This window comes from Apodemus sylvaticus, chromosome 20 (assembly GCF_947179515.1).
Source record: "Apodemus sylvaticus chromosome 20, mApoSyl1.1, whole genome shotgun sequence".
Classification (NCBI taxonomy): Eukaryota; Metazoa; Chordata; class Mammalia; order Rodentia; family Muridae; genus Apodemus; species Apodemus sylvaticus.
The window spans coordinates 44467218-44484584 of NC_067491.1; the positions used below are offsets into that span (position 1 = coordinate 44467218).

The following is a 17367-nucleotide window of genomic DNA, read 5'->3' on the forward strand; positions in this document are numbered from 1 at the left end:
TCTGCCCTTTGTAGCACACACCTTGTCTTCTAGGCTCCAGCTACCTGTACTCCTCTGCTGCTGTTCTTGGTGGTCATCTCATGGCACTGGCATCTCCAAAACACTGCTATCCTCCGCTGTAACTAGGCTTCACCAGTAGCCTCTCATAGGCTCTTTTCATGGTGCCAAGCCTCAACTCCTATGCATGACCCCTTCAGTCCTGGGCCCTCAATTGCAACTGAGGTCGCATCTTCACAAATGGCCTTCCACGGCCTCTCACAGTGCCAAGCCTCAGCTGTTGCTCATGACTCCTTTATGCCTTCAAAACCAGTACCACCTGGGTGACTCTTACACAGTACCAAGTCCAGCCACAGCACAAAGTATAACTATGGCTATCTCTGGAACACAGTCTCTGTGATTTAAGAAAACACTTCCCAGAAAATTTCACCTCAGTGATGCTGGTCTCTTCTTAATCACCGCTAATTTCTTAGCTACAGCTAACCAGCATCAATAGTCCCAGTAACACAAAGGTTTGCTTTCCTGGTTCTGGTATCTTGTTAATCACAGCTGATTCTTCAGCCCTAGCTAACCAAAACCACAGAATCTTCACAATCAAAACAGGACCCTGATAAGAGTTTTCAATCTTCCCTCTGGAATTTCACAAGCCGGCCTCCATTTTCTTCACTGTTTTCAACATTATCTTCCAAGCTCCAACAAAACATCCAACAGAGCTCTTAACACCAAATGGATCATCTAGTCCAAAGTTTTAAAGTCCTTCCACAGTCCTCCCCAAAACATGGTCAGGTTGTCACAGGAATACCCCACTATGTTGGTACCAATTTGTCTTAGTCAGGGTTTCTGTTCCTGCACAAACATCATGACCAAGAAGCAAGTTGGGGAGGAAAGGGTTTATTGAGCTTACACTTCCATGCTGCTGTTCACCACTAAAGGAAGTCAGGACTGGAACTCAAGCAGGTCAGGAAGCAGGAGCTGATACAGAGGCCATGGAGGGATGTTCTTTACTGGCTTGCTTCCCCTGGCTTGCTCAGCCTGCTCTCTTATAGAACCCAAGAACACCAGCCCAGGGATGGCACTACCCACCATGGGCCCTCCCTGATGATCACTAATTAAGAAAATGCCCACAGTTGGATCTCATGGAGGCACTTCCCCAACTGAAGCTCCTTTCTCTGTGATAACTCCAGCCTGTGTCAAGTTGATGCACAAAACCAGCCAGTACAGTTACTTTGCAAAAAGCAACTACAGCCAATGGTGTGCAAATGTGGCCTGCCTGTGCCTGAGGTGCTGGCCTTCTCCCAGATAGAAATCACACTCAGACTGTTTCTCTTCTTTGACCACAGAACTCTTATCATTACAAGTATTGAAGCTCAAAGTGAGACAAAAACTCTCTGTATTCAGAATTTTCTAGCTTCTTTACCAGAGATAGGTTTAGGGACCAAGGGAGAAAAAGAAGAGCACCATTAACTTAAAAACTAAACAAAACCCATCAGGTATCACTAATATGACTGCATAAACGTGGGGGGGGGGACATGAACATCCACAAGGGACATGCTAATGGGGATGGGTGGGGAGCCAGGAGGCCTTGACCCTACCCAAAGAACCAACTACCTACGACCAAGGAATGCTGAGAGCAGAGAAAGTCTGCTTTAGGAATAGCACACCAATTGGCTATCCAGTACCAAGTGGTGAGCCTTGAAAATACCATACAAATAACATTAGACAGACTAGACAGGTTGTATTTATGTACTTAAAAACAAATACAATTTTATGTATGTGTGTGTATAACTGTGTGTGGATGCGTGTGCATGTGGATGTGTGTGTGCATGTGTGTGTATGTGTGTGTGTGTTTGTGTATGTGTGTGTAAGTATGACAAAAATTAATGAAAAAAAGAGGCCATGAACTTGAAAGACAGCAAGTAGAGGTAGAGGGAAGAGAAGGTGGAAATGATGTGATTATAATCTACCTCAAAACACGAAAGAAGAATTATCAAAAATAAAATTAAAAGACAAAAAAGGAAAACAAAAAGTTCCCATTTTTAAAGAAGAACAATGAAAACAATGTGGCAAGGACAACGGTGGAAGATACACAGGGTGCTGACAGCACCTACTGCATTACAAGAATGCCTATACAAAGGAAGCTAGCAGTCACCCAGAGCTAATGGTTTAGTAATGGTGTTCCAGTTGGAAACAGAAATAGGGTTGTGCGCGCCTGTGAGCCTAGCAACTCAGGAGGTGGAGGTGGAGGGCAGGATTGGTTCTTGTGAGTTCAGGGCCTGTGTGACTGTGGTCACTGGGAGACTGAGATTTTGCTTTTAAGAGAAGGGGGTGGGGAGAGAAAGAGAGAGACAGAAAGACAAACAGAGACACAGAGAGAGACACATAGACAGAGAGAGAGAGCCAGAGAGAGACAAAGACACAGAGACCCTTAACAGGAAAGCACAAGTGTACCCAGCTTTAGAAAATGGCTAGGTTCCTAGGAAATCCTGTATAAATGTTGTCTCTTGAATTACCGAAGGGGAGAAAGACCCAGTGAAGACTTACATTAAATTCTAAATTATAACAAGAGGGGGATTATCGTAAATGGAAAACATATCTGCTTTGACTCTGTACCCCAGAAGGTTGGTTTTTTTTTTTTAATTCATTAAAAATAAAAACAGAGGCAAAGCTGCTTCATGCTTAGCATTTAAACACTGCACTGGCAGCTAAACAGGTGACACGAAGAATCAGTGTTTACTGTTGAGCTGCTCTGCGTATTTCCCAGACTTTTGGTCCACATCCACGAAGACACATGCTTTGTCTGTGCTTTACTCAGGACTGTAGAGATTCAAAGCAATCAATCATTGGGGGTGGCGTCTACAGCTTCCCAGGCAGAAAGGGCTGTTTTTATTGAGTGTAGACACTTAATTAGTAGGTATTATTAAAATGCAATTTTCCATATTAAACTGTTTTGTACATAAGCTAGCTTTCTGGTGTGCTGACTTATAATTTCAGGGTTATCTTGAGTTCAGCCAACGGATGAGTAGGAACTTGTCTGTTTTTTGTTTTTGTTTTTTTTCTAAATCTCCAAAACATTCTCTCTAGTATCACTGGAAAATAGCATCTGAACAAATATTTTCCACCTTTTTCTCATACGTGATTCTCCATAAGCGAAGTCTTTTAAAGACTTCCATGAATGTGAATGTTACCTATTGTGATAGCTCTATGTTAAAAGGGGGATTATATCACAATATCTAATAACACAGTTCATGGACTAATTTCAGACATGCTTCAAACGGGCAAGGGTCAACAGACACCTTTTTACACTACAGCACCAAACACTGTTTTGACCTTTTATGTAAAAAAAAAAAAAAAGATAGTACTTTGATCCAGCATGTAAATTCTATCCTGTGTGAGCTTCAATGGCATTACAACGGCATTACAATGGGCAGAAAATAAATCTGAAGTATTTCACGTGATTCCTTCCATACATCACGAAGCATTCAAGCCAAGGACTCTATGAGATCCAAAGAAATATTCAGGAGGAAAACCAGGACCAGTAGCAAGACAGTTTTCCTTCGCTTTTATAGAAATTCACTGATTGTAATTTAAGTGGCAGATTTCTCTTCAATTGTAACTTTTAAAAAAAGACCTTAACAAGACACCACTGCTACTTATGTAACAACTGTGCTGGGTTGCTAAGATTCCTCAGCTCAGTACCAACCCGGGTTGGGGGAGGGAACCAATACATTCTGTCAATGCCTTTAAAGAATGTCTTCAAAACCACCAGCAACTTCCAGATGTCAGTTACCATTTCTGAGCAATTATGCTCCTGGGAATGATAGGTGATATACGAAATAATACTGTGGTTTTTTTTTTTTTTCAAACATTCAGACAACTTCCTGAGACCTGGATGGACGGCATGGCAAACAGAACATCTCTCTCTCTCTCTTGAACAGGAGCCGTTCTGTGTGCTTCGCAGGTATGGCGATGCTTTTGATGGTGGTCAGTCAGCTGGAAGGGCGACCAAATAAACAATCTAGCTGTGGCTGCTGTGCAAGGAAAATGATCATCCATGGTGGCAAAGATTAATAATCGCTTTTGGAAAGGATTAGGACAAAGCTAGGTGAATTGCCACACACTTTCCTGTAAGAGCCCAGTAAATACATGTGTGGTCTGTTGAATCATTATCAATATGGCATGCATTAATATTGGATATAAATAATTGCCACTGAAAAACCATCCACTTCGTGTTCTGAAAAAGCTATAGAGATCTGCCTCGTTACCTAGCAACCAGGCAAGTAACTGCCATACTGCGGGGGGAAAAATCCTTATTTTTCAGGTAGAATGTTCATAAAACTGCCCAGGAAGGTGTTAATTAAGCCAACGTATATACCCTAGTGCTGGTTATAAGACGTCATCTCTACCTATGGCTTATGATTTTAAACACCAGGAGGCATTGAAACTGTCAATATTTAAATTTAGGATTTGAACTGGCTGCAAACAATAATGCTCTGTTGTTTTGTAAGAGAACCTCTAGACACCATGACTGATTTCTCGCTCTCAGTGCCTCGTGGACAAAGGCTTCCCAACAACCAACAAGCTGATTTCTATTAAAAGCATGGCTCTTGCTCATATAAAAATGCAATTGTAATTAGTTCATTGTAAGGGATCCCAAACCCTTACATTTCATACAACAGACTAATGTGTATTAAATTCATAACATCTAAAGGGATCTGACTCAGTAGCTGATCTAAGTTCAGTTTCTGTTTTGCTGAAAATCTGAATTCTAAGACTGTGTATTACATTTCTCCAAAAGAACACCAGGGTTTAGTTACATGGCTTCTGTAATCTAACAGTCACTCATGGCTAGCCTTGCAGTCTCAGTCCGGACTCCATTACTTTTGTGTAGAGGAATTTTAATCCAGCAACATGGCAAGGGATCATATCCAACAACCTTCTAGGTCTGTGTGATCTGGCTGGAACACAGACATGTCCTTAGCACACGCAGAACAAGCCAGGGAAGGAGAAGAAGATAAAAGATTAGAATGGACTGCCAGAGTTAGTCTGTGGCCAAGCAGAGCAATTCAGTGAGAAGCCCAGAGAAGCCAGATTGAATCAGTCAGCTTAGAGAGGAGTTTGAGTCAGAACATCTGAGTTGAATCCACCAGCCAGAGTTCAGAAAGAACTAGAAAGGGTAAGTGAGCCGTAAGTCTCCCAGATGACAGTTACCTGTGGTGAATAAAAGTTACTTTTGCAGGTTTGTGATACACAAGGGAGGAAATGTGCTGCAACAAGGAGAGATTGCTCTGTGGGCAACAGTAAGGACTGCTCTTGACTTCCAAGGCATCCGGTCCCACAACCCTTGTGACACTCCTGTGTTGACTCAATGCATGGTGCTTTATTTGTATTCATTTACAGTGCAAAGACACAGTTTAGAGAAGCTTTGCACGGCCTGGCATGGTCCCTCACACCTTTCATCCCAGTACCTGGGAGGGAGGCAGAGGCGGGTGGATCACTGTGGTTTTGAAGCCAGTCTGCTATCTCTGCTAAGTTTCAGGCCATCCAGGGCTGTGCAGTGAGATCCTGTTTCAGAGAAAATGTGCTTTAAGATATTGCATAGAATTGATATTTAAAAAGTCGAATTAAAGAAGAACTAAGCCAGAGAGAAAGCACTGAATCTGTTCTACACTTCTCATTGGTTTTTGAGTTCCTCTGAAATTACTACCAAGCTGACTCTTCTTGATTAGAAGTATTGTATTAAGAGGGGTAGATAAATCAGATTTATTGATCAACAGGAGAGTGAAAAAAAAATCTGACTTTGGGTGTGGGTTTTGTAAGAGGGTCATCAATTGACAAACTCCAGTATTATTTTCTTGAAGATAAACAGGTGTGTGTCTTCTTTCTTATGTATAAAGAATGGAAATGTTTTCTATAGTTGTAAAATTTACCTTTGCTTACTTATCTAGTATTTCCAGAGACAGGGTCACATAGGCTGAACTGAAATCCAGTTCAGTGTTATGTAGCCCATGCTGGTCTTGAACTTACAATCCCTTTGTTTCTACCTCTCAAGGGCAGGGTCTACAGGTCCAGCTATGCATATGTGTTTTCTTTTAAAACAAGGACTGTATATAACGTATACATTTAGCTTCTACCTCTGTAACCCAGGTAGAATGCACATAGGAACAGTGGCATTTGACTGACAAGAAACAGCATCCGGTACTATGTAGTTTGCCAAAACCCACACCCACTGATAAGCAAACAGGAAGCAAGTAGTGATTTTCACTTCAATTTACAAAATGGCATGCTTTTAGATTTGAGTAAAATTGTTTCAATTAACATATAGAAGTCCAAGTTTCATTTGCTGGAATGCACACACACACACACACACACACACACACACACACACACACACCGGGTACACAGAAACACAACCGCAGTTTGTTGTATTCGAGTGACCACTCAAAGGAGTCATAAACGAACACACTGCAAACTGGCAATGCACACAGCACACGTTCTTGATGCTTTATGTCCTGAGCACTTACAGATTATGGCACAGTCATAAAAGTTGCAACATCTGCCCCGAAGTAGCTGATGTCCTCACAGAAAATATAACACAGATGTGCATCCATCAGAACGAAGGTACAAAACCCTCAGGGCTCCAGAGAACGGCTGGGAATAGTTCCGTAGTTACCCTCTGAGTGCTGGAAGGATGGGCAGGGTTTGAAGTAGTCCGAGCAAAAGCTTGAACAAGGTCGTGTGCCCCCATAACCGCAGTGGTCCACTGTTCCCATCTCATGCCCCATCATGTATTGCTTCATTTACCCTCCCACAACCACAGGGGTTCTATTTCCATTTGCTTTAGTAAGTACCACAATTAAGACGTTTGTGGACTTCTTGATGAATATGTACAATTTAAGATAAATTATCTTGAACTTTAAAGAGAGAAGGAAAAATCTGCTAATTCATACCAACCATTAACCTGATTCATTTATATTAAAAGATGTCAGACACTTGCTAGATTAAAAATACGTTTACTCTTAGGGCTAAACAGTCCATAAAGATAGGTGTTTTTGAACTATGTAGGTTTGTCATGCATGTCCCTGGGTATAGGGTTATAGAGTAAATGTGTATCTAGCATTCCTGAATTTCATGGCTGGTAGATCCAACCACCTGCTTTGACACTTCACATTGATTCTAAGTTTCTCAAACTCAAAAGCTTAACCCAGAACTCTTGATTCCACCCACCCCAAACTCAGTCTGCTTATCACCTGTTCAGTTGCTCAGGTGAAAGACAGAAGACCCACCAGGAACTCTGCCTTTTCCTTTGTCTTTCAAAGCAACCCAACAGCAAGACCTCTTAAAGCTGGCTCCAAAATGCAAGGTCATCAGATTACTCCACAGAACATTTTTTTTTCTCTTAAATTCCTAGCAAAGATGAGGAAAAATAGTAAGTGCTTGAGGGAGGGAGGGAAGTAGGGAAACAGGTGGGGGGCTGGAGTATGAGAGAGGGAGAGAGAGACTAACAGTAACCACTCAGACACAACCAACATCCAAACTGGCAGGCAAGGATAGAGGCAGAAGGTTCTATAGAGGACAAAGAGGTTCCGTACTGTTTTGTTCTTAACCCTGTTCATACTCCCTAGAGAGGTGAGTCAACACAATTCTGAGAATTCTCACTAATAATCCTAAATTTAGAGAAAAGTACACTCGGTGAATATCTTTACCCATTTCTACTCTCTACCAAGGAGCAGTAGAAACACAAAGTTTGAGGAGAAAAGAAAACCCAAAGAAGTCCACTCAGTGTCACTGAAGACTTCGGGGCTCCTGGGGGAGGGGGAAATTCATCAAGTCCTGGGTTTAGGAACCTTCAGCTAAGTATAAAAAAGGTATTATTCCTGGTATCTCCTCCCCACACTCTCAAGGCAGAGAGACAAAAGCTGATAACAGAGGGTTTTAACAGAACCTAAGAAGAGCCTAGGGCATCCAACCAGGGCTGCATACAGCTTGAGCTGAGCCAGTGCTTCAATTTCTTTGGACTGTAAATTAGCTGGGGAAGAAATCGCGACTAAATAAATGGGTTCCCTGAAAGGTTGGGGGGAAGATGCATGAAGCTGCTCACACTGTGTTCAGGCACAGCTGCCCAGGCACCAGCGAGACCAAAAGAAATAGCAGGGCAGATGTGTCAGTGTTTGAAAGAGAAGGTGGATGAGGAGGAGAAGGAAGGGGAGGGGCAGAGGTGGGAAGATGGGAGGGAGGGAAGAAAGGAAAATACAGTGTAAAGGTAGAGTTTAGAGTTTAGAGGAGCCCCGCTTAGAAGGAAATTTGTACACACACTTCCCACCACAAAAGAATTCGTTCAACAAAGAATTGAACCTTAAAGGCAGAAGAACGAAACGATTTGAATGTGATGAAGAGGGCTATTCCAGACCCCAGGATACAAGTGAAGGAGCAGGCAGCATGAGTTTGGAATCCATAAGCTACTTAGAAGCATCAAGCACCTAGAGTAGATGCTTCTGAAAACTGACTTGCCGACAGACAGAAGCAAGCAAAGAAAGCACTGATTACTGTGGACAAAGACTATGATGACGAAGGATTAGGCAATAAAGGGTCAACCAGTGAGGAAGAGACACAGACAAAAGGCACAAGGAAGATAATCATGTCCCCATGGGAGGCAGCAATGTGAATGGGTTAAAACCTATGTTCAAAGGCACGGTCATGGCCACAGCACCAAGCTTAAAGAGCATGCCGCATTGTAGGTGGTAACATAGAACCTGAAACATCTAGACACTCAGCCGTACTACTGAGCTATACTCAGAGAACTCCACCATTTACAAAGGGCAAACTCAACTGGTCAGTATTAAATATTATTGAACATTGACCTGATGGCTGCAAAATTACAAGGGAAAGGGAACAGGGCAGGAAAACCTCACCCTCAGGCACACTATTGTTCACTGATAAAAGCACCCGAGACATCCTCAGACTGTTAGGAAACAACAAAACTCAGAAATGCAGTATCCATGATTTTTCCCTTGGCATGGATACAAAACCCCCAGCTAATGATGAAACTGAGGCAATTAAGAGATGAACCAAAGAACTTGGTCGGAATGGAGAGGGTGCGGTAGGCTAACGAGGCACCCAGACTCACAGGAGGCAGACCAGCGCCCTGTCTTTCCACCACATTTCCATCTTCAATATCTGTGAGTTTTTCCTATCATCTACATGTTCATCTTCGAGTCTGTACAGATCACAAAATAACTGTTACAAACATGGCTCACAAAAGTTAATTTAGATGTCCTTGTCAGGCAGGAAGGGAGACGGGCAATAATAGGTTGACCAATGGATCCATGTAGTTTAGAACTGGGATGTGTGGTGTTTATAATGAAATAACTCCAACTCCAAAGTGTGCTTACTATAAATGTAACAAAGCTCAGATAGAGAGGTTCTTTACTTAACAAGGGTGGTGTGTACTTTCGTGCGCGAGGTCAGAAGTCAATGTTAGTTGTCTTCCCCTATCCATCTTTCCCTTACTTTTTGAGACCAGTTCTCTCTCTGAACATAGCATCTGCTGACTAGGGTAGGCTGCCTGGCCAATACACCCTCCAGGGATCCACTTTTCGTCACCATTCGCCCCCCCCCCATATTATCGGGAATACAGGCACCAGCTGCTGTGTCCTGCTTTTTAGGTGGGTACTAAGGATTTGAACATTGGGTATTTAGGCTTGCATGGCCAACACTTTATTCATACGTGTGTCCCCCACCCTTCAATTTGTTCCGTAGTCTCTGGAACAGATTACAGTGTATTCACACTGCTGTTATCTTTGTGAACTGAAAATACACTCCATTTTTCTTGACGAGGTTGTACAATTTGCATCACGTTTTTATAGAAATTTTAATCTAACCCTGCTCGAACCTCCTTTCAACACCATTAAGGCATAAGGATAAACATTTCAGAAGATAGCTCTTACAGTAAAGGTAATACTTACATAAGGTGTATTAACTCATTTTTCTTATGTCCATTTTTTTCCAAACACAAGAAATTAATTTTGATGCTTTCTTTCTTAAGATTTAAAAACAGTGGGGCTGGAGAGACGGCTCAGCGGAGCACTGACTGCTCTTTCAAAGGTCCTGAGTTCGAATCCCAGCAACCACGTGGTGGCTCGTAACCATCCATAATGAGATCTGACACCCTCTTCTGGAGTGTCTGAAGACAGCCTCAGTGTACTTACATATAATAATAAGTAAATCTTTAAAAAATAAAAAAATAAAAAATAAAAAGTGTCTGGAGCATGATTCCATTGTTGTTTGTCATGAAGTTTAATCTATCTGGGTATTCATTTATAAATATGAAATTATATGTGGAGAAATGACATTAGTCAAATGCTTTAGATGCCCATTTCTAGGTAGTGAAATTTAAAGATATATTTAAAAAGGATTTGTTTATCTTATTTTGTATGTAAGTGTGAGGGTCTAAGTATGGCAGTACATGTGTGTAGGTGCCCATAGAAGCTGGAAGGGGGAGCCCCAGGATGGTAACTGAATTAGGTCCTCTGGAAGAACAAGAGTTTATAACTGTTAGGCCATCTTTCCTGATCCTTAGGATAATTTTTTAAAACCATTTTTTTATTCTGTGAATTTCCTAAATATTGATTATTGTCAGATTCCAAATATTTCAAAGATAATAGCATTTTTTCCTTTGAAAATGCCGATTCATTAGCACCTACTAGTAGAGAACTATTTCCTTCATCATGTTCTCTTGTGCTTCAAAGTTTTCAAAAGATTTTCAAGCTCGAGTCTTCTGAGACTTCCCACATCTCTTCTCCTTTTGTGACCTCTAGCTCACCGCTGTTCTTCACCAGCTGCTTCTGTGCTCTTCCACGTCAGGTCCCTCGGTTCTTTCTCACCTTTCACACCACAACCCATGTATCCTTTCCAAAGGAAAAGCATCAGCAGCTCTGCCTCACACTGTCTGCCTCACACGGTTTCTGCACGAAAGACCAGCCTGTTTGCAGCGATCGGCAAAGCTGACCTGAGCTGCCCATGACCCGGCCACGCTGAATTGCCCTCCGTTCCCAAACACACTACGCTTGTTCCCTGCAAGGACTTCACTGTGAACTATGTCTGGGTCACAGGGCCTGGAGTGCTCTTTCCCCAGGCCTCTGCCCGAGCAGGTGCTTCTGGAGGCTCTGAAGGGCGCTTTCTCATAGCAAGTCTCTGAACAGCTTTCTAAACATGGCGTCCTTCCCCACCACATCCCTCCAGAGGATTTCCTCACGACTTGGCTTTCAGGGAACTCGTCACCATCTGAAGTTATCTTTTCAGTCCATCTATTTCTTTCTTTGTTTTTCATTGACCCTGACCCAATAAGCATTTGCTCTAAAGAACAAAAACAATACAAAACAAAACAAACAATAACAACCAAACCTAAAAACAAGGATCCTTGTTTTGTTTCTGATTATATGCCCTGCTCGAAGAACAATGTCTAGAATACAGCACATTTTCAATAACTAATTCTCAGGTAGATACACACACACACACACACACACACACACACACACACACACACACAGAGTCACACACACATACCCAGATATACACATACCCAGACACACACAGAACACAGACATACACACATGCAGACACACACACACACACACACATACACACACACACACACAGAGGCACACACATGCACACAAATACACATGCACATACACGTACAGACAGACACAGACACACACACACACACACACACACACACATACACACACACTGTTTCTCAGCTTGAAGGGGAGGGCTGTCCTTGGAAAGCTATCTTTTGAGATGGTGTTTAGAATTCAGAACGCACATTCTTTCTAATAAGTCCCAGAACAAATAGTAACCATCGAATTTAGCCCACCAAAATCTACCAGATCCACAGCAGGCTCCAATTAAGCATGTCAGCAACAAAATACTAGAAAAAAAAAATCAACATGATGAATCACCACTAGGAAAAACAGAGTCTAAAAGAAACAGATCAACTTACATGAACAAATTATCATTATCTTTCATAACTTGAGGACTTTGGCAGGTGGTCTAAAGGACTTTGGGGCATTTAAAGGGCAACGGAAGTTCTTTGTCCTGGGTTGTTAGTTTCCTCCCTGGGTGTAAATTCATTCGGGTCTTTCATTACAGGCCCGTCCCTAGCACCACTGCCAGTGTTTCTCAGCCACCTCTTGAGTCCTTGTAGGAAAATTGAAAAGAGGGAAGGAGGAAAAGTCTCTGGCGCAGCTCTAGTGGAAAGGGGACTATGGGCGGAGTCAGGGGACTGTGGGCGGAGTCAGGGGGATGAGTGGTGGTGTAAAAGCTACCAAGGCTAAAGCCAGGGAGCTGCAGGGAAGAAGCCCTGATAAATAGTTAGGGGAAAACTGAAGAACTCTTCCCGCCACCCACTGGAAAATTTCATCTTCCCAGACAGACTGGCTCTTGTCTGGAGTAGCTGTTGAGTGGGTACACGGAGGGAGAGTTGCTTTGTAAATAATGTTGAAACTTGGGTGGGGAGGGACCCTGTATTTCTAATTTAAGGCTTTGTCCCAAATTTGGTTTGGCATGAGTTTTTATGACTAATCTACCAGTATGGAGAAATAGCTTCATTCACATCAAGAGTACCAACCAACCACTCTCTGGGTAGACAGTGCCTAGCTGGGTCTCCCATTCTGGAAGGTCTGCTAGAGAGTAAAAAAAACAGACGCACAAATTAGTACTAACAGTCCAGAAACACTATAAGGTTTTTATTCCCCTATAATGGATAATGAGGATAGAGAGAACATTTTATATTTTATAGGTACATATTTATGGTTTCCTTACTTTTATTTTATATGCATGAGTAGTTTGCCTGCATGTATGAAAGTGTACCCTGGTAGCAGAAGAGGGGAGTCAGATCCCTCAGAACCAGGGTTAGAGGTGGTTGTGAGCCACCATATGGACGCTGGGAATTGAACCCAGGCTCTCTAAAAGGGCAGCCGATGTTCTTAAACACTGAGCCATCATCTCTCTAGCCCCTAGCTAAACTCCTTGGTTCTAGAAAATAACCATAACACATTACTGATTTCTAAAGAGAGGGCCATGAAGCAGCACAAAACACACCACCTGCTGTAGGTACGACTATATGCAAGTCATTCTCAAGCCTTGATTGAAACGAAAGAAGTCATAAAATACAGTTATGAACTACATGAACTGAAATACGCTCTTAAATATTCCCGAAACACAATTTTCTACAGCCAATAAAATGGCTTGGTTTTTAAATGGCTATAAAACCTAGCCCTGTCCAATGCTAACGGAGTTATAGGCACGAGGTTCAACTAGGAGTATGTGCTGGGAGAACCCAGCAGGTCCAACATCTTCCTTATAGCTCAGAGATTCCTCAATTTGGCTCACTTGGGTATCTAGGAGGATCCCAGTGTAGTTTCTGATTTTCAGAGCAAGTTCTTGGAGTTCATCGTCTGGGAGCCAGAGCTTTGGTTGAGTTCCACTATTTGCAAACTGGAAGGGGGTTGGCATTCTTAACACTCATTAAAAACAACAATTCTGTTAAAAATGTTACAAATTCTTTAACTATTCGGGAGAAGAGAACACACACTGCTGCTTCCTTTGCTTCAAATTTCATTTTGGTTCTCTCTGCAAGTCCTTCAGGCCTCACACAAGAAAACCACCCGTAAAAGCCTATGCTCAGTAAAAACTGAGAGGTTTATCAGACACAAAGACAATTTTTTTTGAGAACTAATTTCAAACTTTCAACTAAACAAGCCAATAGACTCTCCCTTTTTTTTAAAAAAAACAAAAGGAAAAAGACATGACTCAGCTTAATCATATTTTGACATCTAAAAAAGAAAGAAAGAAAGAAAGAAACTGTCATGACTTCATGAGGGAAAAGCAAAAGCCAGATGATCAGGAGTGCCTTACCTCTCACAGGAGAATTATAACAAAGGTTAATTTTTACATGAAAATTAGAACCACATAAAAATAGACCTCTGCAGCAATGTTATTGACAGTTATACGGGAGAATCTACGCATCCATGTAAATGTTCTTTCTCAAGCAATTTATTAAGTACATTGATGATACTGTCCTTTGAAAACAACCATTTTACAGAAACCGGATGCCATTGCGGCCGAGGTATACTTTCACTCGAAGCGGTGTGCATAAGACAATTTTTTTTTTCCTGAAGTGTACTTACTGATGCATGCTGCAATTAAAGTTAACAACAAACATTTATGCTTTGTTATCGTATACTGCCTACAGAAGAAAGAAAAAAAAATCAACCCAAAACCAAATCCACCAAACAACCCAGGTAATCAATGTTACACCTGGATTCTGGGCAAGTGCCTGCTCATTGCTGGTGGCCTACAGAAGACCCGAGACTGTGATTGCTGGTAGTGGCACTTGTGAATGTCACTCTTCGTTTACTGTTATAAAAGGCAGTGTGTGTGTGTGTGTGGGGGGGGGAAACACTTATGGAAGAACAAATGTTTTTACTCATGATCATTAATGATTCTCGCCAAGCAGATCTCCTATTTAATTTTGCTAACTGTTCAATCCTCCCAGGACAGTTTCTGGCATGATGGATCTCCCGACCACCTGTGTTGACACCAGCATGTGCTCGGAGACAGGGACATTAGTGAACTGTACCTGGTGTTCCCACAGATTGTATGAGTGCCCAAAACACAGGAACTCAATTTAGTATTTGGAGATCGTGTCTGCCTTCCAGAGAGAGACAGAGAGAGAGAGAGAGAGGATAAACATGATTCTGAATGAATAGGACTCAAAATTAAGTATTTAGTGAATGGGGAGGGACTGGGTACTAATGGGGAGGGCTGGGTTCTAAGCTGGGAAACACCGTGAGCATCTACAGGAGGACAGAAGGAGCACACATGTCTCTCTTGCTTGCACTGGCACATGTCTGCACGCTATCGGATATTAGGATACACAGAGAACTTTTAGCAAATATGGCTTTAATAAAAGCAGTTCTCTAATCTTTCTCATCAAATGTATTAAAGGCAGTAAACAGACCAGGGGTGCTGCCACAGATTAATGCGTATGCAAGCTTTGAGACTGTTAATCACCAACTGTTCAGTGATTATTTTAGATTGCTGACCCATGAGCACACTCATAGTCTTGGGGAAGAATGTTACTCAATGTTGTGCCTCACTGGATCTGTATTTTTAAACCGTCTTAAATGTCAAGTCTATCTGCAAACAGAGGCAAATCCCTGTACTCTCTCTGGTCTCCATTAGGGAATGCAACAATATGTAGCAATGTTTTCATTAAGTCAAGCTATTGTCATTGTTGCAAATAATGGGGGGGGGGTGTGAAGTATCGTTTCTACTAAAAGCACAGAGATCCACCAAGCAAAGAAAACCGACGCAGTAAAATTAAGTTTGGCAATTAGCAGGTGCAGGGCAAAGTTCCCGTCTTCCAAGAGCAGTATTGATGGATCTGCACTCCCCTCCCCCCACACACATGGTGTTTCCCCCTGCATTGTGAAGTTGGGCTTATCTTAAGCATCGCCCAGACCACCAGTTAACATGCATTTGTTTTAATTTTATTTGTAAGCCTCTCCTCCCCATCCCCCATCTCAGCCCAAGAGGATCAGATCTGCACCAAGCAGTTCTCAGGACTAGGACCGACAAGACAGAACCGAACATTTCAGAAGAAAAGCCCTTTGCGGTGGCTTAACACCAACCCTAGTCACTGCAGCCCATTCTGTCACAGAACCGTCAACCCTATGGACTCAAATAACCCAGACACTACTGGTATCTTGTCGCACAACCTCATCTGCAAAATACTAAGAATAAGCTTTGCAAAGAACCGCTGGGGTTTTCCCAATCACTTCTTTCTCCCATTAGGCTGGGAACTTCAAGAGGGAAAACCTACCTTAATTAAAGACTCCTAGAGAGAGCATAGGTCCTTTGGCAACCCGTGCCAACATTTAGATGCGTTTTACCCTGGACTCCAGTTCTCTACGCTGTCGTATCATTACTATGTCCCCTAGTCTGTCTTCCCAGAAGCAATTTTCCATACAGCCAGGATCGGAATACTGGTAAGTGTTTAAGAATAGTTAAGGACCCCGAAAGTTCATCTGCTTTCAGCTCTGTGCACACATGCAGGAATCTTCGTCCGCAAACTAACATCTCAGTGTTCGGGAAGGGGAAAAAAAAAAAAAAAAAACCCAAAGCAATGCAGTGATCGAGCCTTCCTGGCTAAGCGCTGAAAAGGCAAAGCATTCCCATTTGTTTTAAGGACTCGGTGTTTATAAACGGCAGATTTTCTTGGGGGAAATAAATGAATAGATAAATAAGTGGCAGTGCCAACATTCTTATAAAAAGAAACCCTTGACGGGCTCGGACAAGTTTCATCCTGGAGTAAGATGCTGTGCAAGTTACAAGCACAGAATTTCGAATTTCGGGTTTGAATGGAAATGCTGAGCCGACCTTCCTTAAAGCAGTAAACTGCAGTCTCTGCTCTCCAAGGCCGTAGCTTGGAAGGTCCGTGCCCACCTCCCTCTCCGATTGACCAGCGTCTACACACACACACACACACACACACACACACACACACACACACACACACACGGAGAGACAGCAAGCTCATTGCCGACCCATTGCCGATTCCTGCTCCCGAGTCCAGGAGACCCAAAACACACCTGACAATCGCATGGGTTGGCATGGTTTTTGTTGTTGTTGTTGTTGTTTTGTTTTTAAACAACGAAGACAAATGACCTTTGTAAAACACAGGCTCGTGAAAGTCAAACCATTCGGAAAGATACCCGGTACTTTACCTTTTCAAACTCCTTAGAACCCCAAGGTTGAGGAAAAGGAAATAGAGAAGGAGCCCAGCTCCCGGTGGGTGATGGGGGGATAAAAACAAACAACCAATAACCAAAACCGGTTACGGAAAAAAAAAAAAAGAAAAAAAAAGATGAAAAGAGAAAAAAAGAAACCCCCTCACAGTAGAGACCGCTAGCCAAGGCTGCCACAAACGCCCCGCAAACCGTCTCCGCAGCCCTTCGCGGCTTTCCTGCCGGACTCCCTCGGCTTCTGCCCGGGCTGCAGCCGCACTTCTCAGAGCTGCATCTTCGCCAGCGGGGGCCACGCACGGGGGAGGGAAGAAACCGAACCTCGCTCGCTCGCTCGCTCGCTCGCCCGCCCGCCGCCGCCACCGCTGCCGCCGCGCGCGCCACTCACCCTAGCCGCGCGCCACTAGCGACGGCTGTGGGCTGGCCGGGAGCCGGATCCGCTTGGGCTGCCGGGCTCCCGCCCCGAGGACGCGGACGAGCGGCTCACGCCTCCTGCCGCCCCTTAGCCGTAGCCTCTGAGCATCCTCCCCCTCCTCCCCGCGGATCCCCCCCTCCAGTGAAC

General features: G+C 43.1%; 1 protein-coding gene across 18 annotated transcripts in view; it reads right to left on the reverse strand.

Annotated features, from left to right (window-relative positions):
* The window catches only part of Anks1b (ankyrin repeat and sterile alpha motif domain containing 1B), a 1102934-nt gene that overhangs the window by 129915 nt on the left and 955652 nt on the right, over nucleotides 1–17367 (reverse strand). The gene's annotated exons all lie outside the window — the stretch shown is intronic.